Raw genomic sequence first — 25,437 nt, 5'->3', positions numbered from 1 at the left:
AAATACTAAATCCCCAGTCACTAAGTTGTGCCTCCAAATACTGGTCAGCTGAAACAGAACTGCAGCCATGAACCAGAATGTGCCTCGTCTTGTGGAGGAAAGTCCTGCTCCAGGACTGACCTATTAGCCATCTGTTCCCGAAGCAGGTGGTGACCGAGAAGCCCGTGCCTGCTTCCTGAGGACTGCTCCGCCATGCAGTGGCTGATGAGGCTCCGGGTCCTTTGGGGCACCCACAAATCCTGCCACGCCTTCCACCTGGCCCCTCGGACCTTGCGCTTCCAGTCTGTATCAGCAACTGGCGCCCCGAGATGGAATGACCATGATAGACCTGAGAAATTTAACTTTGCCAGTGATGTCCTGGACTACTGGACTCAAATGGAGAAGGTGAGGAGGCGCCTGTGATGGGGGGAGGCTAGGTGCGATCTCTCTGGCTTTTCTTGCTCCTCAGAGGCTGAAGGGCACAGACCCGATTCAGCCGATACAGGCAGACCTCACCGTAGCAGTGTCATGGGAGAAGCTTATGTTTTGGGGTTCAATTCTCAATTCTCACCCTGGCCACTTCCGCACTTCTCTGAGCCTCAGTCGTTCTATCTGTGAAATGGGGACAATCTCACTTAAGAAACAAGCTGGTAAAAGTATCTGGTACAGAGTCAGATAATTGTGACCAAATGCAAAGTTCTAACTACAAGGTCAGCAACTTGATGGTAATGTGAATTCTGGCCTTCCACTAATGCGACTGTGAGCCTAACTGGGATTCAGCTCATCAAACTGGGCCTCAACTTCAGACTGCACTCAGAGGGTGGGGACAGGCCCCCTGCTGGTGCCCCTGAGAACCTGTCACCTAGAGCTCAGTCAGCCGTCCTCCTGTGGGGAGAGGAAGGCCACTGCAGGCCTCGCCACCAACTCCTACTTGGGTGTGGCATTGGGGTCTGTCCAGAGAAACCAGTCCCTGCAGCCTCTAGAGTTACAGGTCTCTTCAGAAGAAACCAAGTGCTTGAAACCAAAAGGGGAGCCGTGATGTCTACCCCAGGGGCTGGGGTGGACAATGGGTGGTGTTCCAGCTACTAAGTCCCAGCTGGTGATGTTCACAGTGTGAAAGGTTACCCAACATTATCTTTGTACAAAGAGAGAATCCACCTGCAATGCAGTCAGAGAGTTGATGGAATGTTTAAGTTTCCCATGAATTTAACATATGCATTCATGTGTTAGTGTTCAGGGCTTATCTGCCTTTCACGGGGCTTCTTCTCCCTCTTTCTTTTTCCTTTCTCTGAGTTTCCATAAGAACTCCCAGGAAAATAGAGCTTGGTTATGAGGAGCACTTTTATGACCCACGTTTCCCAGATGAGAAAACGGAGGATCCGAGTTTTACATTACCGACAGAAATTACATGCCTAAGTGGAGGAGCAGAATTTGGGTCCAGGTTGTCTAGTTCTAAAATATATATTTTTAAACCTGGCCCCATGATCTCAAGACCCCAAATCTTTGCCTTCAGACTATAAATTGACTTCCATTACTGTCCAGACCAAAAATCTGATGGAGACCTTGTGGACCATGAGATGGGCTGGAGAGGGAGGAGGCAGAGAGGAGGAAAGGGGCCCAGCACTTCATTTTCGCATTTATCTTCATAAAATTCTCATTCATTAGTTCACACATCCACCCATGGAGATAACCACCAAGTACATAGGATTCCCCATGGAATACCTGTTCTTGTTGGGTTTTATATCATTGTTATCAGTCCCTGTCAATTCCTCCGTATCTCCCACTGTCCCCCCAGCACCCTCATTCCATTCATTTTCATTCTCACAGCTCTTCTGATCTGTTTCCACTATTCCAATTGCCTTAACCATGATCAGTGTCTCTCCAGGGATGTGTGGTGTCTGACACCTAGAAGTTTCTCAATAAACGTTTGTGGAGTAAATTAATTTGAAACCTGCCGTACAATCTACAGATCTTGGTGCTGCTCCCATTAAAGACTCTGCAGAGGGCACACCACTGGGGTCCACTCTGCTCCCTGAACCTCCTTTAAAACTTAACAGTCTTGAGTTAGAAATCCAACATTTTTATGTGCCCTCTTCTTTTTATTTTAAACTAGAGGCTCAATGCATGAAATTTGTGCAAGAGAGTAGGCCTTCCTTTCCCCGGCTGTCGGCACTGATTCCCTCTGGCACAGGGGACCCGGGCTGGCTTCCCTCCAGCCTCAGCTTTGTCCCGAAGGATGTCCACAAGGAAGTCTGGTCTAATTAGCATATTACCCTTTTATTATTATAGATATGTTTTCATGATTTCAGAGAGGAAGGGAGAGATAGGGAGAGATAGATAGAAACATCAATGATGAGGGATAATCACTAATTGTCTGCCTCCTGCACACCCCAGACTTGGGATCAAGCCAGCAACCTGGACATGTTCCCTAACCAGAAATTGAACCGTGACCTCCTGATTCATAGGTTGATGCTCAACCACTGAGCCACACCAGCTGAGCAATGTGTGTGTGTGTGTGTGTGTGTGTATGTGTGTGTGTGTGTTTGATTTCCAGGAATCAAGTCCAATGAAAGCATGCATAAGGGGAACAAAAAAATTGATGTTTCTCTCTCTGTCACTTCCTCTCTCTCTAAACCAATCAATAAATGAAAACATTTTTAAATACTAAAGCTAACCTTTTCTACAAGCAATAAACTTATGCATGGGGGAGTTTTGTTTGTTTTATTGTGACTTGGATGCCTTTATTTATTTTTTATCTTTTATTTTTTAATCCTCACCCAAGGATAGTTTTTCCATTGAATTTTTAGAGAAAGGGAGGGGAAGGGTGGAAGGCATTGGGAGAGAGAGAGAGAGAGAGAGAGAGAGAGAGAGAGAGAGAGAGAGAGAGAGAAACATGGATGTGAGAGAGACACTTTAGTTGGTGGCCTCCTGCAGGTGCCCTGACAGGGGCCAGTGATGAATCTGCAACCAAACTACATGCCTTTGTCTGGGAATCAAACTTGTGACCCTTTGTTCCAAGGGCCAATGCTCTAATCGCTGAGGCAAACCAGCCAGAGCTTTATTTTTTCAATCATTTTAAAAATCTTTCAATTACAATTGACATACAATGTTATATTCATAAGTTATATAAATGTCTACTCATTAGGTTGTACACCTGAAACTGAGTTCTAGACGACTCTTATCACCGCAGAAGCTTTCTTTTGTCAGGTCTCAGTCAATCCCCTCCCGCCTCACCCTGGGCCCCAGGCAACCAGTGACCTGCTCTTGCACCCTTTTGTGTCTGGTTTCTTTTACTCAGTGTAATGTTTTTGTGGATTAGTTGCTTGTGTCCTTTTTTCTTTTTCTTTTTTTGTTAGTCCTCACCAGAAGATATTTTTTCATTGTTTTTGTTTGTTTGTTTGCTTGTTTGCTTTAGAGAGGGAGTGGGAGGAGGGAGGGAGAAAAGAGAAGGAGAAAGAGAGATGAACATGAACATGTAAGAGACACATCCATTAGTTGGTATCCGGCCGGGATCGAACCTGCAACCTGGTACTTGCCCTTAACCAGGAATCAAACCCAAAACCCTTTGGAGCAAGGGCAGACACTCTAGCCGCACTGGCCGGGGCTGTTCATTTCTTTCTACTGCTCAGTTACTTACTCAGTGTTTTATCTGTTAAAACTATTTCTCAATATCCCTTGGTTTCAGATCTCACCCCTTAAAACTTTAAGTTTCAAATCCAGTTTAAGGGTTTTATTTTATCCTCTCAAAAACAGCTTCATGTCAATATCACATTATCAAATTAATCTTTAGCACAAAAATACATAACTACTAAAATGATATCTTCTTCAAGGCACAGGAGTTAGGATCCAACACAGTCAGAATTCTGAGCAACAGTTGTTTTCTACTTGATATACCAGCTTTTCCATCATTTTTAAAATCCTGCAGAAATCTTGTGTACTGTACCAGACTCCCTGTATAAGCAGTGCACAACTTTTCATCAATACTTGTTAATATTTTTTATCCTGTTGGTCAAGAATTTTTTTCACAGCACTGATTCTTTTTATAGCTGTAAAGACACACATGTATATGCACATATATTAATCTTATCTCAGATGAGCTACATTCTTTGGTTCCAATCATCTGAGTGGATCATGTTTGTGCATCTTGGGGTGGGGGTGGGGGGCAGGAATTGCTGGAAAATATACACTAAACCATTTTCAGTGCTAACATTCAGGGAGTAAAAATGTGATGAGAAATTTGAAGAAATCCTTTTGTTTATAAGAACCTTTTCTGCTCATAAGTTTCTGTATTGCCTGAATTTTTACTCTGAACATGTTTTGTTTGGGGAATAAAATAATATTTTTTTAAAAACCATGTTTATTATAAAACACTTGGGGAAAAGAAGACAGTTGAGTTAAACAAGAAAATTGTCCATAAATATTTAAAACATTTACATATGGGCACATATGTGTGCCTTGTTTACCATGATATCCTTTTGGTCTAAGAACAGTGCCTAAGAAATAATAAGATCTAACTAATATTGAATGAATAAGTGAATAATTATTATTATGCCAGAGGCCTGGTACATGAAATTCATGCACGGGGTGGTGTCCCTCAGCCCGGCCTGCAACCTCTCCAATCTGGGACCCCTTGGGGAATGTCTGACTGCCAGGTTAGGCCCAATCCCTGTGGGATCAGGCATAAACCCAGCAGTCGGACATCCCTCTCACACTCTGGAACTGCTGGCTCCTAACCGCTCGCCTGCCTGCCAGCCTGATCACCTCCTTACCGCTCCCCTGCTGGCCTGATTGACGCCTAACTGCTCCCCTGCTGGCCTGATTGCCCCCAACTACCCTCCCCTGCAGGCCTGGTCACCCCAACTGCCCTCCCCTGGAGGCCTGGTTGCCCCCAATTGTGTTCGCTTGCTGGCCCGATCACCTCCAACTGCTCTCCCCTGCCGGCCATCTTGTGTTGGCATCTTGTGATGTTGCACGTGAGGCCACTTAGGCTTTTATTATATAGGATTTGAATTATAATGTAAATATGGTTTTGCTTATATAAGTTGATATTATATTGTTAGCATTTTATTGTAAAAAATCTGAATTTTAAAATTTGTTTTATTAATTCTACTAGAGACACGGTGCATGACATCCGTGCACTGGGGCGGGGGCGGGGGGTGTCCCTCAGCCTGGCCTGCACCTTCTCACAGCCTGGGACCCCTCGGGGGATGTACCTCATCTGGCGGTCAGACATCCCTCTCGCAGTCTGGGACCCTTCGCTCCTTACTGCCCACCTGCAGCAGAAGTGGGATAGGCTCCCGCCACCACCACTGCGTTGGCCAGCTGTGTGCCCGGCTTCTGGCTGAGCAGCACTCTCTCTGTGGGAGCACACTGACCACCAGAGGCAGCTCCTGTGTTGAGCATCTGCCCCTTGGTGGTCAGTACATGTCATAGCAACCAGTCTTTCTGCTGTTTGGTCAATTTGCATATTAGCCTTTTATTATATAGGATAATTTTGTAGACAGCAAATAGTTATATCCTGCCAATCTTTGTTTTTGGGAAATGGAGTTTGCTTACATTTAAAGTAATTACTGATAATGAAAGACTTATTGCTGCCATTTTGTTCATTGTTTCCTTGGTATCATACCTTTTTATTTTTGACCTTCATTTCCACTTTTAAAGCTTTCTTTTGTGTTTGGTTGGTGTTTTGTGTGTGTGTGGTTTTTTTGTAGTGATATGTTTTGATTCTCTTCTCATTTCTGTCTGTGTATATACTATGAATTGCATATCTATATATATAAAAGGCTAATATACTAAGTGTCTGACCATTCGACCATTCAACCAGTAGCTATGCCATGCATTGACCATCAGGGGGCAGATGCACAAAGCACAGGCATGGAAACATGGAACAGACTGATGAATCTCAGAGGGAATGGGGAGGTTGGAGGGTGGGAAGAGATTAAACACACATCTTATATGCATACTAGAGGCCTGGTGCACAGATTCATGCTCCGGTGGGGTCCCTCGGCCTAGCCTGCGGGGATTGGGCCGAAACCCACAGTCTCACATCTCCTGAGGGGTCCCGAATTGTGAGAGGGTGCAGGCCAGACCGAGGGACCCCACTGAGACACTATCCGTGCACCGGGGCTCTAGTATTACATATAATGTCTTAAAGTTATAACAATATATTTTAAACTAATAAGAACTTAACTTTAATTGCTTATAAAAACCCTATTTCTTGATAAATTTAAGAAATAATAAAGATATATAAAGAAAGTAAAAAAGTAAAGACTTGCTTCCACAACATACAAAGGTCTCAAACTCAATAAAAAGGAAACAACACACTTGAAAAATTGGGAAAAGATCTGAACAGTTTACTTGAGGGACTCACAGTTAGCAAAGAAGTACAAAAAGGTACTCAACATTACTTGTTATTAGGGAATCTATAAATAAATAAACAAATTCCTTTCCAGCCACATCTCAACCCCCACTGAAGGTTGCCAACAAGTTTCAGTCTTTTCCTTCTGTCCCAGAGGAGCTGAGACTCCAGCAACAGCTCCTCCCAACCCTGGGGCACCACATCAGAGAAGGGGGGTGCAAAAGTGAGCAGAACATCACAACATGCCCTGCCGTTCTGAGTGTGGCTTTAGCTGTTTGGGCATTTGTTGGTTGCTGCAGATCCTTGACTGTTTCAAGAACCCCAACAAAGCCATTTTAGTCTGTTTCCTTGATGTTTCTCTGAAGGAATAGGGCCTGGACCTTCCCAGTCTGCTTCTTCCAAATTTCACCATTAAAGGGCACTTAATTTTAAAAATTGATTTCTCCAAATATTCAGAACCTAAATTAGCCTCTTTAATGTGTAGCAATTATAATAATAGTCATATTTATTTAGCATCTACTGTGCCAGGCACTGTTATGTACACTTTACTCATTAAATAACTCATTTAGACTTTATGACCTGTTAGGTAATATTGTCCCCACTTTGTAGATGAGAATGCTGGGGTACACAGAGGAATGCACTGTCTACATATGGAACTAAGACACATGGGGATGGAGCTTTAAGTCTTCACTTGGAGACATGAAACTATTCATGGTTTTATGTGACTTGAGAGGAGGTGGCTACAGTAGACCAGAAGAAGGTTGCTGGATCACACTCTAACTTTTCTGGACTCTTTAAATGATTTAAAATGGGGTCTTAGGCCCTGAGCTATGTTCCCACTGGAATGTGACTGTGACAGTGAATTGGGGAAATAAGTGCCTTTTTCCTCTGAAGCAGGAAGTAACACATGGTGTGTGATCTTGACCAGGAAGGCAAGAGAGGCCCCAACCCAGCCCTGTGGTGGGTGAACGGCCAAGGAGACAAGTGAAGTGGAGTTTCCGAGAGCTGACAGACTTCACCTGCCGCGCAGCCAACGTCTTCACGCAGACCTGTGGCCTGCAGCAGGGAGACCGTCTCGCCTTGATTCTGCCCCGAGTGCCTGAGTGGTGGCTGGTGGCCGTGGGCTGCATCCGAACAGGTCAGTGACTCAGAGACCTGTAGACACCTTAGGGATGTCCTGGAGCCAACTGGTCCTGGAACACTAGGTGCTTCCTCTTCCCTACATTCTTTCTTCTTCACAGTCTTTCTCTTTCTCAGACTCCATCACATATTTTACCCCTTATCCCCCACTCTCTCCCTCACCCTCACATACACTCAAACACAATGTCTCTCTCTCTCTCTCTCTCTCACACACACACACACACACACACACACACACACACACACACTTTCTCTTCCACAGTCTCAGACGTTATTCCTTTTTTGAAATTCATCAATTGCAAACCTTTTGCCATATTGGAGCCCCCCCTGAGTTAGTAAAGAGTCAGTTGCAGACATTGTGACACCCATAAATACCATATAAATACCCATAAACCCTGGATCCCAGACATTGCCTTCACCATCACCAGAGCAGACTTATCAAACAAGAAGTCTGACATTGGTACAATATGTGTTACCTGATAGCTAACCATAGTCAACAGTCCCCAATTGCCTTAACCATGTCCCTGACAGCCATTTCTTTCTTTAAGTCCAAAATCCAATTGAGGATCATGCATTGCATTTAGTTGTCATGTCTTCTCAGTCTCCTTTAATCTAGAAGGGCTCTCTAGCCTTTTCTGCATGGCGATGACATTTTGAAGTGTCTAAGCCAGTTGCTTTGCAGGAGGTGCACACAAATTGGTATTTCTGACTCTTGCTTCATGATTGTATTCATCTTAAAACATCTTAGCAGGAGTGCTGGGAGGACAGTGTGTCTTTGTTGGTGCATCACAGGAGGGGTCTCTGCAGTGTTTTGTCTTCCATCAGTGATGCTGTTAATCTCAATAGAAGGGTGGTATTCATTTTGTCAGGGCACCTTTTCTCTTCCTGATTGGTAAGCAGTCTGTGGGGTAACACGTATGAGACCAGTGACTATCCTGCTCCCCCACTGTCTTTCACCCCGTGGTTTGAGTATCCCCTGATGATTCTTGACTGAGTTAAATATTATTATGGTGGTTTTACATGAGGATTTTCTGTTTATATCACCCCTCTACATTCTTTAGGTAACATTCTTCTGTAGATATTTTCCTTTCCCTTTTAATTGCTTATCTATCTATCTATCTATCTATCTACCTATCTATCTAATTTATAATTACAATAGGACTCATGGATTTTTTAAATTACTTCAGTTGAACCACATGTTCACACAACAGTCTGTTCATGCTCTTGCTTATATATTCCTCTCTCTTTTTTTTCCTCATAAAATAGTTGATTAATCCATCTAGTTCCTGTGGAATCAAATATTAATAGCAACAGCAGAGGGAGCATGAAGAAGCCATGTCACCTGTAGAGCTAAGAGATGGCCCATGAGAAACCCAATATGTGAGCTGAACCCTTTGGGAAAAGCATAGCTAAAGAGGAGTAGAAGCAGAGAAAGGGAATTCCAAGAACGGGCTTAGCACATGCAAAGGCTTAGAGTCAGGAGTTGCCTATGTGAATGGCCATTTTGAAATACAGAATAGAGGTGTGGGAGAGAAAGGTGGAGCGTGGGCAGCGTCTTCAGAGTCAGAATGGGGAGCGTGCTGTTTTCCTGGAGAGAGGACACAGGTGTTAGTGAAGAGAAGTGAAGGTGAACGTGGTGGGCAGGCAGGCTAAATGGCCATCTCAGAAGCGATTAAAGAAAACTGAGTTTATTTAAGGAAAAAGAAGTTGGGGGTGGGATATCCAAAGGGAAGGGCTGCACAGCCAGGGGCCAAGGAGCTGAAGGTGCACCGAGGAGCTGCATTTTCATCCTGATGTGCAGTCATGGGCGGGAATCTCTTGTTGTCAGTGGGTTTGGGGGCTGAGCTGGTGGGCTTGGAATGGGGATGGAATGCAGGTGTGTGATCAGGGGGCTTCAGGACAGTTCCAGTTCCTTACATGGACTGATTCCTGGTGTCCAGCAAGCATTTCCTGGTCTTTGTTCTCCTGTGGCGGGAAGCTTCCAAATGGCTGTCAAGGGTTGTATTGCCTTCTAGTCCTAACAACAGGAAATGCTGGAGGAACATCGATGCTCTGGGGAACTTACACAGGTAATAACACAGAAGTTCAAGGCAAGGCATTTGGTGTGGAGATTAGAATCCAGTGGGTGCACACAGATACTTGAACTAATTGTTGGTGACAGCAGAAGGGAGGGAAGGTAGGAAAGTTCCAGGGACAATGTGGTTAATTTGGATGTGAGGGATGAAGGAAAGAAGGTGAAAGGGTGAGGGCTACGCCCTCCATCTTGAATCCTCCATTTTTGGGCAGCAGCCTTAGCCATGTACTCGGCAAGGAGCTTCTTCCCAGAAGCCCGAGCCTCTGCTAGCCACACCTAGGATTTCTTTAAACTAACCAATAATAATCAAAGGAAGTGCGCGCCATAGATACGACCACATCCTGTGAAACAAGACACCAACTTGCGCCCGGCCAATCAGCAGGGCCCACAGTCCTCTCCCCTCCCCTTACTCCAACCCCCCTATAAAACCTCTCTCCACACAGAGCTCTCTCTCTCTCTGCCGCTTGCCGCTGCATCAGTGAGTGTGGGCAGGGAGCCGAGCTAGCTCGAATAAAGACTCTTTGCTTTGGCATTGGACTCAGCTGGCTCCCTGGTGGTCTTTTGGGGATCCTGAAATCTGGGCATAACAAAGGGATTCCCAATGACACAGGGATGAGAGAAGAGGGCGGGAGCAGAAAAGCAGGGACTGGGATAAAGCTATTCTTGATTTCAGAGACTCTGTCCTCCTTTCATCTGTGCTCCCAGGTCCCATGTAAACTCTTGCAAAGTAGGATCCACCTGTCTACTGGCTGCACCCATCTAGAGTAGACAGGATAGGGAAAGCGTTTCAAGTTTTAATGTGCATGGGAATCACTGGAGGTCCTGCCAAAATGCAGTTTCTGGCCCTGACCCCTTGGCTCAGTGGTTGTGTATTGACCTATGAACCAGGAGGTCATGGTTCAATTCCCGGTTGGGGCACATGCCCAGGTTGCAGACCTGATCCCCAGTGTGAGGGTGTGCAGCAGGCAGCTGATCAATGATTCTCTCTGATGACTGATGTTTCTATCTCTCTCTCCCTCTCCCTTCCTCTCTGAAATCAATGAAAATGTATTTTAAAATTTTAAAAACTGCAGGTTCAGCCGAAACCGGTTTGGCTCGGTGGATAAAGCGTCGGCTTGCGGACTGAAGGGTCCCGGGTTCGATTCCGGTCAGGGGCATGTGCCTGGGTTGCGGGCACATCCCCAGTAGGGAGTGTGCAGGAGGCGGCTGATCGATGTTTCTCTCTCATCGATGTTTCTAAACTCTCTATCTCTCTCCCTTCCTCTCTGTAAAAAATCAATAAAATATATTTTAAAAAAAATGCAGGTTCAGATTTGGTAGGTTTGGTGTGACGCAGTGGTGCTGACACTGCAGGTCTTTGCTTAGCAAGGGGTTAGGGGATTTCTATGCAGATAAGTCAGGCCTGAAGCCCATGGTTGTAAAACAGGAAATGAAAGAAATAATTTCTTTCTCATCCCCAGGGATTATCTTCATGCCAGGGACAACCCAGATGAAGGCCAAGGACATTCTCTACCGACTAAAGCAGTCCAATGCCCAGAGCATCGTGACCACAGATGCCCTTGCCCCGGAGGTGGACTCTGTGGCTTCTGAGTGTCCCGCTCTGAAAACCAAGCTCCTGGTGTCTGACCACAGCCGTGAGGGGTGGCTGGACTTCCGATCTCTGATTCAGTGAGTTTCGGGTCTGATGGAGGTGCTCTCTGAGGAACGGTGGGAGAAGGCCCTCCGCACCCAAGCGCTGTAGACAGACAGCTGGTGGTAGGAAGCTCACCAGGCCTGGCTCCAGAAACCTCTTCCCAGCTGTGTCCCTGACCTGCTGTGTGACCCTGGGCTACTTCCTGCCCCTCTCTTAGCCAAGGTTGCTTCATCTGTAATATCAGGACATTGCGCTTCTGGGATGTGAATCACCCCTGGGATGTGAAAGGAGGTGTAACCTCAGAGAATTACTGTGTTTCAAGCTTTTTGTAGGTGGGAATTGAAAAGATTATTCACACATAAATATAAACACATATATATGAATAATTTGAATGAGAAGTTAAATTTGATCTTAAAGGTGAAAGTTGAGACTGCAGGAAAAAAATGAGGCTGTGACTGGCAGAGGGTTTTGGGGGCAAAAATCTCCCAGGGTCAGGGTGCCCTTAGAAAGTTAGGAAAATGCCTGGAGGTCAGAAAGACCCTCCATCTCCAATCCTTTAATTCTGTGAGCCTTCATGCATTTTTTACACAGTCGACCTAAGAAACACCCATAACAGTAGAAATTTTTATGAGTTTCTTTGAGTCAAACTGACAACATATGCTGGGAAGCAACATCTGAAATGCTCTGGAGGAAAACCGTTTTTGTAGCTTCTTTCATGCATTTGAAATTCAAGAGGTGACACAAGAAAGATTACAGGAAGGTGGGAGAAAGCCAGGTGGGGATGGGATGACAGGATAGTTAAGATTATGTGTCTCTTGAGGGGTAACACCCCCTACAAGGGATATCACTTTCCGTATTTCAAGGACGTATTATCCAACCTGTACGAGAACAATGGACAGGCTTGCTTAAGGCAAAGATAAACCTTTCACCAGAGAAGTTATGTGTCAGGGGCCTGACTCCTTGCCATGTCCTGCCCGGTCAGGAATTTATGATCAGATCACCTGTGAGGTTAGTTCCAAGAGCCTCCTGTTCCACCCACAACTCAAACCTTGCTGGGTTTCTTTTCTTTGTCTCTTTTATTTTTCTGAGGTAACATTGGTTTATAACATGTAAGTTGCACTGGGTTTGTTTTCTTGAAGTAACCCTTCTATTTTTAAAGTAAAATGTTATTCAACCCCAAAAGGCAAACACAGTGAAGTCACACCTTGTATTGGATTCTAAGGTCCGAGAGTTGGGGCTCTCCCTCCAGGGAGCAGGCCCTCACCTTCCCCTGGCGCTATCTTTGCCTTTCTCTCTCCTCAACTCCAAGGACCTTTCTTCTGCCCCAAACTTGTTTCCTGAGCCAGTGCAGCCCAGCTGGCTCAGTGGAACTAACCTCTCAGGTGATCTGATCATAAAATCCTGACCAGGCAGGGCATGGCAGGGAGTCAGGCCTCTGACACATAACTTCTCTGGTGAAAGGTTTATCTTTGCCGTAAGCAAGCCTGTCCATTTTTCTTGTGCATGGAGACCAGTCCTTCCTCTGGTGTTGCAAAACCCCGGTTTCTGCACTGGCCAGGTACTCAGTTGGTTAGAGTGCAAAGGTTGTGGGTTTGATCCCTGTTCAGGGCACATACAAGAATCCACCAATGAATGCATACATTAGTGGAACAGTAAATCCATGTTTCTCTCTGTGTGTGTCTGTGTAGCTCTCTCTCCCTCTCTCTCTCTCCCTTCCTCTCTCTAAAATCTATACAAGCAAACCAGGTTTCTGACTTTGAGCCTCATGTTGTGTTGTTTGCTGACCCTGAGGGTGGAGCCAGGAGACCTGACTTCTCTCCTTTTCTGTTCAATCCCTTTGTAGATCAGCATCCCCAGATCACACCTGTATTAAGTCAAAGACCACGGACCCAATGGTCATCTTCTTTACCAGCGGCACCACCGGCTTCCCCAAGATGGCAAAACACAGCCATGGACTTTCCTTGAGACACTCCTTCCCTTCATGGTAAGAAAGAGGGCAGCAACTTAGAGGCTGGGTCACAGTCTGGGGCAAGGGGTGTGTGTGTGTGTGTGTGTGTGTGTGTGTGTGTGTGTGTGTGTTGGGAAAGGTGCTCTAAGTAGAACCGAGTCCATCCTGCTTCTCCCTTCTGCTCTCTTTAGTTCAGACCACTGAGGGTCTCCCAGGCGAAGGTCTGGACTTCTAAGCGTGTGTTGACAGAAGCCTCCCAGTGACAAGGGAGTCCTGCCTGAGCACCTTCACAGGTGTGGAGGGAACGTGGGTGGAGGCAGCAGGCATTCTGCAGGCTGCACAAATGGCAAACCATGTGTCTTTGTCACTGGTTCCAGGTTTGCTGGGAGGAGGACAGAAAGTTCTAGCTATGTGAAGTGTACAGATACAAAGGTGGAGTTTCCCAGTCATGAACCATTAAGAGGAAGTAATATCTGGAACCAAGCCACTGCCTTTCACCTAAAATAAATAATTGTAGATGCTGAAGACATAGCTTTGAGTTAACCATGTAATCAATTTTAAACTAAACATCTTTTCCCTCCTACTTCCTCCTCCCCAAGGAGTAATATTCAGACCAGACAAAGTTCTGTGGGGAAGTATGGGCCTTGGTTGGCAAGTCTGTAAGGAGGAATTTGAAAAGGTCAGGAGCCTCTGGGGGGACCTTGCCAAAGATGGCAGCCCCTGCCTTGACTTTCCAAAAGAGGCCAATCCCCTGGGTGTTTTTCTGGAATCTCTATGTTTAGTCTTTAAGACCCGACCTTGAAGAAGCAGGTGCTTTCTCAAGGATATTTACCCTGCTGATTGTATCTAGAGGTTAAATTTAGTTCAAGCCATTGTTACAATAAAAGGCTAACAGGGCAGGCTGTTTTGGTTCCTAAAGCCAAACAAGCCCCTTAGCCTTCTCTTTCACAAACACATGTGTCAAAGTAATCTGTTCATTCGTCTCTCAGAATCTACTGCTCAGCCCCGGCAAAGTTCTATGCATGTTGTACCTTATTAAGCAGAGCAGGGGGCAGAGAAGGTGTCTTGTGGACACTGGGTATCTGTGCTGATGATATCACTTGATCAGCAAAACCCTGGAGGAATGGGGGTGGAAAGAAGGGGAAAGTTTTCTGTGTAGTTAGAATAACACAAGCAAAGGCAAAAAGATATAAAAGGTAGTGTTCATAGCCCAGCTGGCATGGATCAGTGATTTAGCATCGGCCTATGAACCAGGAGGTCATGGCTCAATGGCAGGTCAGGGCACATGCCCAGGATGTGGGATCCATCCATGGTGTGGGGCACACAGGAGGCAGTCAATCAATGATTCTCTTCACCATTGATGTTTCTATCTCTCTTTCCCAGTCTCTTCCTCTCTGAAATCAATTAAAATATATATTTTTAAAAGTAGCACTCATAGAACTACAGAGATTTGAGAGGAGCTGTTGCTGCAGGTGTCCAGGAGGCACAGATGAGAGGATCTGAGCAATTGAGTAGGGCCCAGAGCACTCAGGGTCATGGGCTTTGGTGCAGAGATTGAGCTTATTGGGAAAACAATAAGCTTATTGGTGTATTGAAAGGTTGTTAACAAGGGAGAGACCCAATCCAATTTGTATTTTGAAAAGATCACTGTCCTACAGGGTGAAGAATGGCTTGGAAAAAGAATAGATTTAGAAAGACCTGTTAAAGGGTCTTAGAATAATTTAGGTGCAAGATGGTGGTGGCTTGGGCAAGGTGCTGGGGACACGAAGGAAGTTAAGATTTCTAAAAATTTAGGAGATAAAATGGGAGGGTGTGCTAGCTAATGTGGGAGGTAAGAGGGGCTGGAGAGTCAAGGTGGACTCCCAGGTTTTGAGCTTGGGCAGTAATGACATTCACTGAAACACAGAGAGCACTGGAGAAGAATTAGTCCCGGGAGGCAGGAGAGATTAGGATGCTCTGGGTTTGAGATGACCGAGAGACATCCCAGGAGAGATGCTCAGTGGGCAGTTGGGTCTGAAGCTCAGAACAGAGGTCCCTAGCGTGTAATTTCCTGTGGGTGTGCCACAGCCCTCAGAGAGATGGGAACAGGGAGTGTGAATGGCTCTCCAGGCCCCTCCCTACTAATAGATGAGCTCTTCAAAGCCATAGCTCCTGATGGGAGAGTTGAGTTTTTCTCAAGGAGTTATGCACACAGAGGTCCCTCAGAAGCAGTAGGTGTAAGGTGGAGAAATGCTTCAGACCTAGCTGAGTAACCACGGGATTACATTTTCTGTCTCTCTATCTACCAAGTGTTTCTGTTGTGTGTGTGTTTTTAAATATTAAATGTATATTGTTCAAAGTATTACATATGTTCCCTTTTCCCCCATTCCCTCCTTCTAGCGCACCCCACCCCCTGTTTTTTTTATTGTTATTATTTTGTAGTTAATTCTCACATGAGGATATTTGTTTTTCATTGATTTTTAGAAAGTGTGGGGGGGGGGGAGACAGAGAGAGAGAGAAACATTGATGTAAGAGAGACACATCAATTGGTTTCCTCCCATACGCACCCCAACCAGGGCTGCCTGCAACTGAGGCACATGCCCTTGACCAGAACCAAACCCAAGACCCTTCAGTCCAATGTTCTAAACACTGAGTCAAACTGGCTCGGGCTGTTTCTGTTATGTTTTGATGCTGTTCTCAGAAGGGCCCCTCCCTTATTATACCCGATCGCTGCCACCATTGTCCAAAACTGTGCCAATAACAGATGTGAATCCTGAAAAAGAGCAACAGACTTCATCCCAGTATTCCCAGCTTTAAGGATCATTATGATTGGACCAGTTTAAGTGTCATGTGACCAGGAAATCTGATTGGGGTGCCTTTGGGACTGGGGTGGGAGTGAGTCCTGAGCCCCACACAAACCACATGACTTGAGAGTGAGACGGGTGGCTCGCTGTCTGAGAACCAGATTCCCGAGCCCTCAGTCACATCCTCCTGTGGTTACAAAGCTGAGGCCACTGCATTTTGGAGTCAGCAGGAAATTACTGCAGCTGAAGGCCTCTGATGTCCTGTGGTGCCTGTCAGATCCAGGCTGGATTATGGCTGCCGTGGGGACCCTGTTTGAACCATGGACAGCAGGGTCTACTGTCTTCATCCACCATCTGCCCCAGTTTGACACTAAGGTCATTGTGGAGGTAAGAGGACTAATTTCTCAGTGTCAACAAACTCCCAGAGAAACTCATATTTCAGGTTCAAAAGCTGGCCCCTGCTGAGAAGAGTGTATGTAACAAAGAAGCCCATTAGGGTGATAGAACCTGAGCTCTGGGGTCTCAAATGTGAGACATTGAATCAGTCAGTGAGTCTCTCAGAATACACATTTTGAGAAATTAAAGCAACCAGAACAATCTCAGTTCTCCTGGCTCCTCCAGGGCCAGGTAGCTGGTGTGTGCGTGTGAATTTATTGAAGTGTTTCAAATCAGAGCCCTTGGAATAGGATGGTTCTAGCTCCTTTTCACACCTTTAACATTGTTAGGGGTAACCTTCGCTCTCTGAGCTTAGTCTCCTCACCTGTACGATGGGAGTTTTAATAATCACTACCTCGTAAAATTGTTGGGAATAATGAGACGATACAGGCAAAGTATAGAAAGTGCTTAGCCCTGAGGCCTGCACCTGAAAACATTCAGGAACTGGTAGCAGTTGCTGTTATTGTTATGAGCACATCATGGTGACAATTGAAGTTGCCTCCATAAACCCTTTCAAATGACTGTCCTGCTTCTGAACATGCTGTTTGTGTCTCCACTCACTACACCCTTGCTTTCCTTCCGAAGACCTGCCTCTTCCTCTCCACCACTCAAGTCCCAGCCCCTCCCCTCACCACTGTGGGGCCTGTTCTTCTCCAGGCCCTTCCATTGGAGCCCCTCACTGCTCATCTTTAATCCATTATACCCTTTCTTCTGTATTATCAGTCTCTCACTTCTCATCAACTCTAGTCCCTCAGTCCATAAACACATTCATGTTAAATATATAGATACTGGAGGAATTAACAAATGAATAAATAGGCTCTCTTAGAAGGGAGATCAGCATTCAAATGGTAATAATTGGCCAGTATTTTGTTGTTGTTGTTTATGGCCAGTATTTTTCATCTTAACTATAAATATAAAATTTTTCTCTGTTCACCTTGTAGACACTCTTTAAATACCCCATCACCCAGTACATTACTGCGCCCTGCGTATTTCGAATGATTCTGCAGGAGAATTTTGGCAGGTATGTAGAAGTGGCCTGTTGTAATCACAATCTTTGGGTAGGATTTTAAGGATTCTATTTCACTGTGGTCTTGTTGTTGGTGTGGAACAGTCTCTTCCATGGGGTTGGGAGGAAAGAATGACAAAGAATCACACCCAGGAGTTTGCGATGTGGCAACGTGGTTTATTTGTTAGGTAACATCAATAGAGTTCTCCTCCCGGCTTCCCAATGCCCCATCTCTCTGGGCCCTGCCCTGGAACAAGTGCCATCTCGTCTTCAACAGCCAACGCAAAGGCCAATGCCCGGAGTTTCTGCTTCATGATCCTTCCGCCTGGACGTCTCCCCCGGCCCAGCTGGCCTCCAGACCTGCATGGTCCTCTGCTCCTGGGCGGGAGGGGACAGGAACAAATTGGGCCACTGGGGTCCCAGGCAAGAGAGAGAGCCAGCATTACCCCCCTCCCCCGCCCCCGCCCCCCGGGTCTCAACCAGGAGCTTTTTCAAAACAACCCACTAACTTCCCAAGATTCCAGGGCCATGCACTGGGCCCACCCCTAGCCAACGATCTTTCCCAGGTTAGACTGAGAGCCTCTGTGGTCCCACACCTCCCCCTGCGCCATTTTGACTTTACTGGGAAGTTCCTGATCTCCCCCATCCCCCTCCCACACACAATCCCAACCCAGAGGGGGGAGGGAGGGGTGTTAATCCCCTTGGGGGGACTGGGCTGCCATTTCTTGGGTATGAAACTGGAGCTTCCTGGTGAAGCAAACAGGCCTCTGCTTCCCAGCTGCCTGTGCTCCACATTGTCAGCCTCTCCCCTGGCTCTGTTTCTTTCAATCACCAGCCAAGGATGGTAACAGTCTGACTGTTTTAACTCTGGATCTTTGAGAGCGAGTGTGTGTGTGTGTGTGTGTGTGTGTGTGAGAGAGAGAGAGAGAGAGAGAGAGAGAGAGAGAGAGAGAGAGAGAGAGAGAGAGAGAAACTCTGGTGGTGATAATTATCCGCCAGTCTAATTAGTTTATTAAGCAGGACTCAGATCCAAATGAAAAGTTTTCATTTTTAAACTTTTTTATGAGAAATAACAAACATAAGACATAAATTTGTAGATTCAGAAACTGTTGAAAATTAAACCAATATGTAACCACTCATTCAAGTCACAATAAGAGAACATCACCAGCCCCCAGTGACCTACTCAGACCTCTCCAACTCCCTACAGGAACTCACTATCTTGCCTTTTATGGTGTTCACTCATTTGTGTGTTGTTTCTTTTTTTTTTCCCCCCCTTGTAGTTTACCTCCTATGGAAATATTCTGAAACAAATGAGTCTATTTTACTTGCTTGTGCGCTTTGTAATCATATTATTCTGTAATGTTCAGCTTATTTTTACAACATTATATTTCTAAGATGTGCCCATGTTGCATCATGTTGCTGTAGCTAATTTTTATTGCTATATAATATCCCATTTTATAAAAAGTCCACATTTTCTTCCATCCGCTCTACCACTAATGGACATCTGGGTGGTTTTCATTCGAGGGCTGCTGATGATTGACACTGTTCTTGCACATTCACCTTGTGCACATCAGCACTCTTTTGTGTGGGGTCTTTCTAGGAGAAATTGCTGAGTCACACTGACACCGCATCCTACCACCTATTTTCCAAAGTATCCCATCATCCTGTGCGCCCACTAGCAGGGAGGCAGGATTCCCTTGTTCCACATCTTTGGCAACATTTGTTCTTGTCAGTCTTTAATTTTTACCAATCTGATGCATGTAGTGTCATTTTGCTGTAGTTTTATTTTGTATTTCTCTGTGTTTACAGATTAATTTTGAGCTAAAGTGCAATCTTGTCTTTGAACGTAATGGACACTTATGTATTTTTAGGGACTCTAAAATGGAAATGGCAGCTTCAAAAATCAGACCTAATAACTTTTAGACAAGAGTTAAAATGTCAAAGAGTTGAACAAGTACCCTTATGAAGCTAACTCTGAAATACAACTTGCTTTTATTCACAAAGCCTCCATCCCAGCATGCCCTTGGAGTCTGCCTCGATCTGTATTTCAAAGCTCATATGACAGCCACTTTGTGCGACATTCCTCAGATGACGAACTTGGTCAAAACCCAGTAAAAATCCAATCAGGGCATCACTAATGACTCCACTGGAGACTCTGCTAATTTTACCTACTTTGGAGAAAGCTCCAGATGAGTGAGGAAGACACCCCTAATGAAACCAGCCCCCTGTCCACCATTCCTGACTCTGTGTCCAGGAGAGGAGTTGTTGGGGGGGGGCGGGCGGGGGAGAGGAGCCAGAGATTTGCCACTTCCCTCATCGCCAAGAACTGGTCCAGCTGAGCCTGCTGATGCTCAGACCTTAGTCACTTCTCCGCATTTCCTTCAGGGAGTCCATTATGACTGGGTGACTGTTTCTGTATTATTCCTGGAATTTCCCTGAGGAAAATGGAGGGGAAATAACGTACAGCACACGGCGTGCCTAGTACAGGATATGCCTGCCACAGGCTCACAGCAGACTTTCCTGTTGTCTCCAAAATGCCTTCTTAAAGGGCTGCTCCCTGTGACCCCTGTCCTGCTCCCACACTCAGCCCAATCTTCCTTGATGACCGGAGCAATTGATTGACAGTCCCTAACTTGCATTCTCCCCTCGGGAACACAAAAGCCCTTCAGTTCACATAACCCATCTCCCCCAAGGCAGGAAGTGCAGCCCAATAACCATCCCTGTGTGTTCCCAAAGTCCTAGCCTTTACGCCTCATGGTTTATAAAACATCACTCTTTCCACATAGAAGCTTCCCTCAGACGAGGCCTCAATGTCCAAAATGAGTTGGATCCTTAACTGAACCCATAGCCTTATCACCACCACCATCATCACCCCTCCCCCTCCCCGCCTGAAGAACAGTTCATAGGGACTGACAGACAGGAAGTGAATGACGTCCACCCGGAAGGCAAGTAAGGAAGTGAGGAAGCAGAAAGGAGGATGGGCTGCTAACTCCTGGGCCTGGGTAGGAGCGTCCAGGGCCTGCTCTGAAGCTCTGTGGACACCTTGTCTCCCCCAAACCTCAGGTTCCCCACTCTGGAGCATTGCTCTACTGGCGGAGAGGCCGTGCTGCCCGAGGAGCAAGAGAAGTGGAGACAACGGACAGGCCTTCTGCTCTACCAGCTCTACGGACAGTCGGAAACGGTAGGTGGACGGGCCCCTCTGGGCCATGCAGCCCAGCAAAGAAGCTGAATCTGCCAGAGCATGTGCACAGGTCCCACTGTGCGCACAGCCAGCAGAGTGCACCTCTGGAGTTCCGGGCTGATTGGCCCCAAATGTTTGCAGAGAGAGGATTCACACACAGTCTTTGACTTGTCAAGACCTCAGTGTGCTGACGACTATTGGAGAAAACCTCCCAAAGGGGTCTGAGGACAGGGGCTGGGTCCCTGGGATCAGGGGAGCTGGGAGGAGTGATGGCAATGGAGGCGCCTCCTGCCTCACGGAGGCCCCGCCTGCGAGTCCTGCCCACATCACCTCCCTCCCTAAGCAGCAGCCACAGGGCCAGGCAGGAGCTGGGCCCGGAATCTCACCTCGGGGTGTATGAGGGCAGCACACAGGTTTGATTGTGGGGCTGGAGCAGGAGCGGAAGAGGGAGCAGAGGCTTCACACACACACACACACACACACACACACACACACACACACGCACACACGCGTACACACTGTGACCCCCAAGGGTGTCACTGAGCACGCAGTGGGCAGGGCTTCAGTGGTAGGAAGGGGGGCTGCCTCTCTCCCAAAGCTTCCTCAACCCCCTGATGCTGACACAGCCTTTCTCCTGTTAACGTAAAAAAAAACATTGAAACCTGTAAAGAATTTTTGTGAGTTTATTTGAGCCAAACTGTCGACATATGCCGGGAAGCAGAACCTCAACGAATTGAGATAGTGCTCCGGAGAATGGCAGGGTTACATCCGTATATATACATGACATTCATTGGTGACACATTTAAGGCGGTGGGATTAAGCGAAGTGGGGGAAACCTCTGTGATAAGATAAAAAGTAAAATGATGGACACATCCTTAGGTGGGTGCAGGAACAATTAACATGACAAATGAAAGAATCTCCTGCATCTGTCCTGGGCCCAGCACACCTGGCCGTGCCCCAGAGGCTCCAGATACAGGGAAATCACACGTTACCCAGACATTTCAAGGGTGTGTTATCATAGATGCAAAAAGACAGACAGGCTCAGTTACGGTAAAGGTTGACCTTGTCAGTGAAGATATCGGCTTAGGACGTAACTGCCCACCATAACTGCTTTTAGTTAAGGTTTAATTTCAGACCATCCTTTGTGGTTACTTTAGGTCTACGAGTTTGCAAAACTGCCATGCAGTCCTCCCCTGAGCTTGTCAGGTCAGGATGTGGCCCCTTTCGTCAACACTCCCCTCCTCCCACTATCCTGTCAGCTCAAAAAGTCACTCCTCTCAGGACCTGTAGGGCAGGCTCTTTGGTCCTAATTCACCTATTTGTCTGACGGTGTGTTGTTGTTTTTTTGCAAAGAAGAAGTTTTATTTTAGTCAGTTAAGTGGTCTGCTTCCAGCCTGAGAAATGTGAGGGCTCGAGGCCTGACCTTGCATGGCTCCCAGTTCACTTTTGGACAAAGAGAAGCACACGCTACACCCATAACCCCAGTCCCTTTCCTTGAAGCCACAGAATACTCCCTCCTCGCTGCCCGGAGCCTCATTTCCCAAAGCCCTTGCAACCTGCTGGCTCACCTGTGGGTGATTCCGAGTCCTGAAGTGTGAGCAGCAGCTTGGAGAGGGAGGCCTTCCTCTCCCAGGAGCTCAGGTGTCAGTTCCTCTGAGCATCGCCCATGGCAGCTTCAAGCCCATGGGCACAGGTGGGACCACCAGAAGCTGGGCTTCCCAGTGTCCAAAATGGGAACAGAATGCACACCCTGTGGGTGGTGTCGAGGGGAGGGGAAGGGGTGTGTTCCCACCCCCCCCCCCCGGGCTATGCCCAGCCTGCACATCCCCCAGGGCCAGCCCACTGTCCTCACTGATGTGGGGGGTCGTGCGCCAGGTGTCAGGGGTGCAGAGCCCAAGGGGCCGTCTCCATGCTCAGATGCTTGTTTTCTATGGAGGGAAACACCCCCAAAAGTCAGTATAATGCCCTGTTGGCGACAACAGAAATGAGGGGAAAGTACCACCGAAGGAGGATCGCCCAGGCCTTCTCCTGGGGCCTGAGTCTGTCTGGTTGCCCTGAGGAGCCAGGTGAGCTCATGGGTGTGGCCTGTGCAGCTTCCCGCCCCACGGGCTCTGAGAGGGGGTGCAGGCCCAGCCCCTCTGACAGAGGAGACCCAGGGCATCACCTCATCTTCTGACTGTGAAGGCTTCGCTCTAGGACAGATGTAGCTTCAGAGAACCAGGAAGGAGGCAGAGGTCACCAGGAGGGCATTGGGGTGGGAGTGGTGGCAGAGGAGCAGCCTAAGTGATTTCAGCACAGCCCCGAGGGCAGATGGGGCAGGGATCCTGTCAGCTGCAGTCTTGAGTAAGTGTTGGTCAAATGGACAGAAGCCTGGCGTGCAGTCGGCACTCCCCCACCCACAACCCGTCCACAGCCCTGAGCTCAGCCCTTTGCTCCTTTCTTGGCCTCCCCCACGGGACCCTGTGGCCGAGGATGCAGAGCAGGGGTCCTCAAACTACGGCCCGCGGGCCACATGCAAATACAAATATTGTATTTGTTCCCGTTTTGTTTTTTTACTTCAAAATAAGATATGTGCAGTGTGCATAGGAATTTGTTCATAGTTTTTTTTTAAACTATAGTCCGGCCCTCCAACGGTCTGAGGTTTTAAACAAGTGAACTTGCGTCTTCTTTAAAAAGTTTGAGGACCCCTGATGCAGAGCTTCCAGCTCCCCACAGGCTCTGTGAGCAGGGGTGCTGTGTACGGTTCTAGCTGCTCTGTGATCCACCTGCACCCTTTGACCACGGGTATTCTCTTCCTTTTGTGCACAGGGATTGAGTTGCGGCACTCCCCGGGGATCACAGGTCAAGCCCGGTTCCATGGGGAAAGCCATCCCACCCTTCGACGTCCAGGTTTGGTGCTAAAGGCGGGGCCAGGGAGCACTGAGGGCTCAGCTGGGATCAGACCCCGTGTGACACCAGGCGGCAGAAGCAGCCGTGCCCCCTGCCCGCGGTGTCCTTCCTCCTCTCCTCCTACTTCCCTCTGATTTCCTGGGAGGTTTCAGTACTCCCAGCCGAGGCCGCACACAGCCGTGGCACACGGGACCTGGAGGAGCGCCGGCAGCTCTGTCCACCCGCCGGGCTTTGAGCTTGTCCTGACCCTGTTTTGTAGCTTGAAGACACATGCGACGTCCACGTACCAGGAAACAAACACTCCCATGACTTGCTGATTTCAAAGACTTGACAGCTTCCTCCTGTTTTCTGCCAGGGACCTCCCCATGGTCCCCACTGGTGTCACACGCATAGGCCAGGCAGAGCTTGGGTGGGCAGGAGTGCTGGGAGCCCTGCAGGGGGACTCACACACCTCTTGCTCCAGGTCATCGACGACGAGGGCAACATCCTGCCGCCCAACACTGAGGGCAACCTTGGCATCAGGATCAAGCCCACCAAGCCCATTGGCCTGTTCATGTTGTATGAGGTGAGGGCGCCCCGCCTTTCACTCCCTGGCCTGAGCACCCCTGCAGCGAGAAGGGAGGGGGCTCAACTCTGCATCCTGAGACTCCTCCCATCTCCGTTATGTGCCCCAGTTCAGTGAAGCCAGGTCTAGTTCCCCCAAAGCTCACAGCCTTTCCCCTCCTAACCCATGTGACTGATGGGGTAGGGAAGCCTGGCTTCAGGATCGTCGAACTTGGGGCTGATGATTAAGAATGCCGGCTTCGGCTGGGTTCACATGCTACCATCCGATTTACCAACAGGGTGTGAACAAACCTTGTCACTGTCCGGAACCTCCTGAGGCCTCCCCTCCCCCACTTCTCAGACACACCACCTGCAGACCGTAGGAGTCATGCGTTTCCCCATGACAAATAAACGGCAGATCTAAGATTCAAACCCATGTCTTTCAGCCCCAAAGCCTAATGGGAAATCCAGGGATTACAGAACCTGTGATGGGCTCTAAGGAAACTGCCCCGATAACCCCTAGCCCTCCCAGGGTAGTAGAGGCCACTCAGGAAATTCTCAGCTTCCAAGATGGGCCCTGGAAGGGTGGGCACACCTGAAATTGATCTCAGATTCCACCTCCTTTCTCCCAAAGAACAGCCATCAGAGGTTCTCTCTCTTGGAGTCACTGTTGTCATCACTCTGGCCTCCAGGGGGCATTGCTCCTCATGTGATACTATCAACCAACAGTAAAAAAACGCTGGCTAAACCATTCTTCGATTTTGTTTATCTTTTCAAAGAACCAGCTCTTGGTTTCATTGATTTTTGTATTGTTTTTTTTTTTATCTCAATTTCATCAACTTCTGCTCTAATCTTTATTATTTCCTTCCTTCTACTTACTCTGGGCTTTTCTTGTTGTCCACTTTGTAGTTCTTTAAATTGGAGGGTTAAATAATTTATTGCTAATTTTTCTTGTATTTTGAGTTGCGCCTGTAGTGCTATGAACTTCCCTTGATTTTAATCCTATCAATCTCTATTCCAAAGGTTAGGGCATTTCTTATCTCCATTCCAGGGAGTAAAGACTATGTAGGTTAAGTGTGATTGTTCATAGTTAAAGTGATTAACTACCCGCCTGGCACTTAGTTAAGGGATTTTATTCCCTCCCTAACTTCAGGGAAAAATCCCTACCTGGGGAAACAACCTTTCTTGGAGAGGTGACCTTGGTTAAAACACATAGCGCCAAGAAGGGAAGCAAACATATTAAGAACAGTATGCCATATACGCCAGGTCCCTTGAAACATATGCTGTGCAGATGTTTCATCCCTGCAGTGACTGTGTCAAGCAGCAAGGATGGACCGGCTTCCCGCACAAGGGCACATGCCTGGATTTCGGGCTCATTCCCCAGTAGGGGGTGTGCAGGAGGCAGCCAATCAATGATTCTCTCTCATCATTGATGTTTCTATCTCTCTCTCCTTCTCCCTTCATCTCT

At 47.3% G+C, this 25,437-nt stretch overlaps 1 pseudogene across 1 annotated transcript; it reads left to right on the top strand.

Moving 5' to 3' along the window:
- The first annotated feature begins 192 nt into the window (after window positions 1-192).
- On the top strand, window positions 193-24,719 carry LOC308517981 (acyl-coenzyme A synthetase ACSM1, mitochondrial-like; annotated as a pseudogene). Its single transcript has 9 exons — window positions 193-384; window positions 7,266-7,475; window positions 11,012-11,219; window positions 13,028-13,168; window positions 16,143-16,302; window positions 17,292-17,371; window positions 20,420-20,537; window positions 23,346-23,426; window positions 23,890-24,719. The product of its transcript is annotated as an acyl-coenzyme A synthetase ACSM1, mitochondrial-like (transcript).
- The last annotated feature ends 718 nt before the right edge of the window (window positions 24,720-25,437 follow it).

The sequence above is a fragment of the Myotis nattereri genome (assembly GCF_964212035.1).
Source record: "Myotis nattereri genome assembly, chromosome: 4".
Classification (NCBI taxonomy): domain Eukaryota; kingdom Metazoa; phylum Chordata; class Mammalia; order Chiroptera; family Vespertilionidae; genus Myotis; species Myotis nattereri.
The sequence above is the reverse complement of the archived record's forward strand: the minus strand, read 5'-3'. Positions and strand labels throughout refer to the sequence as shown.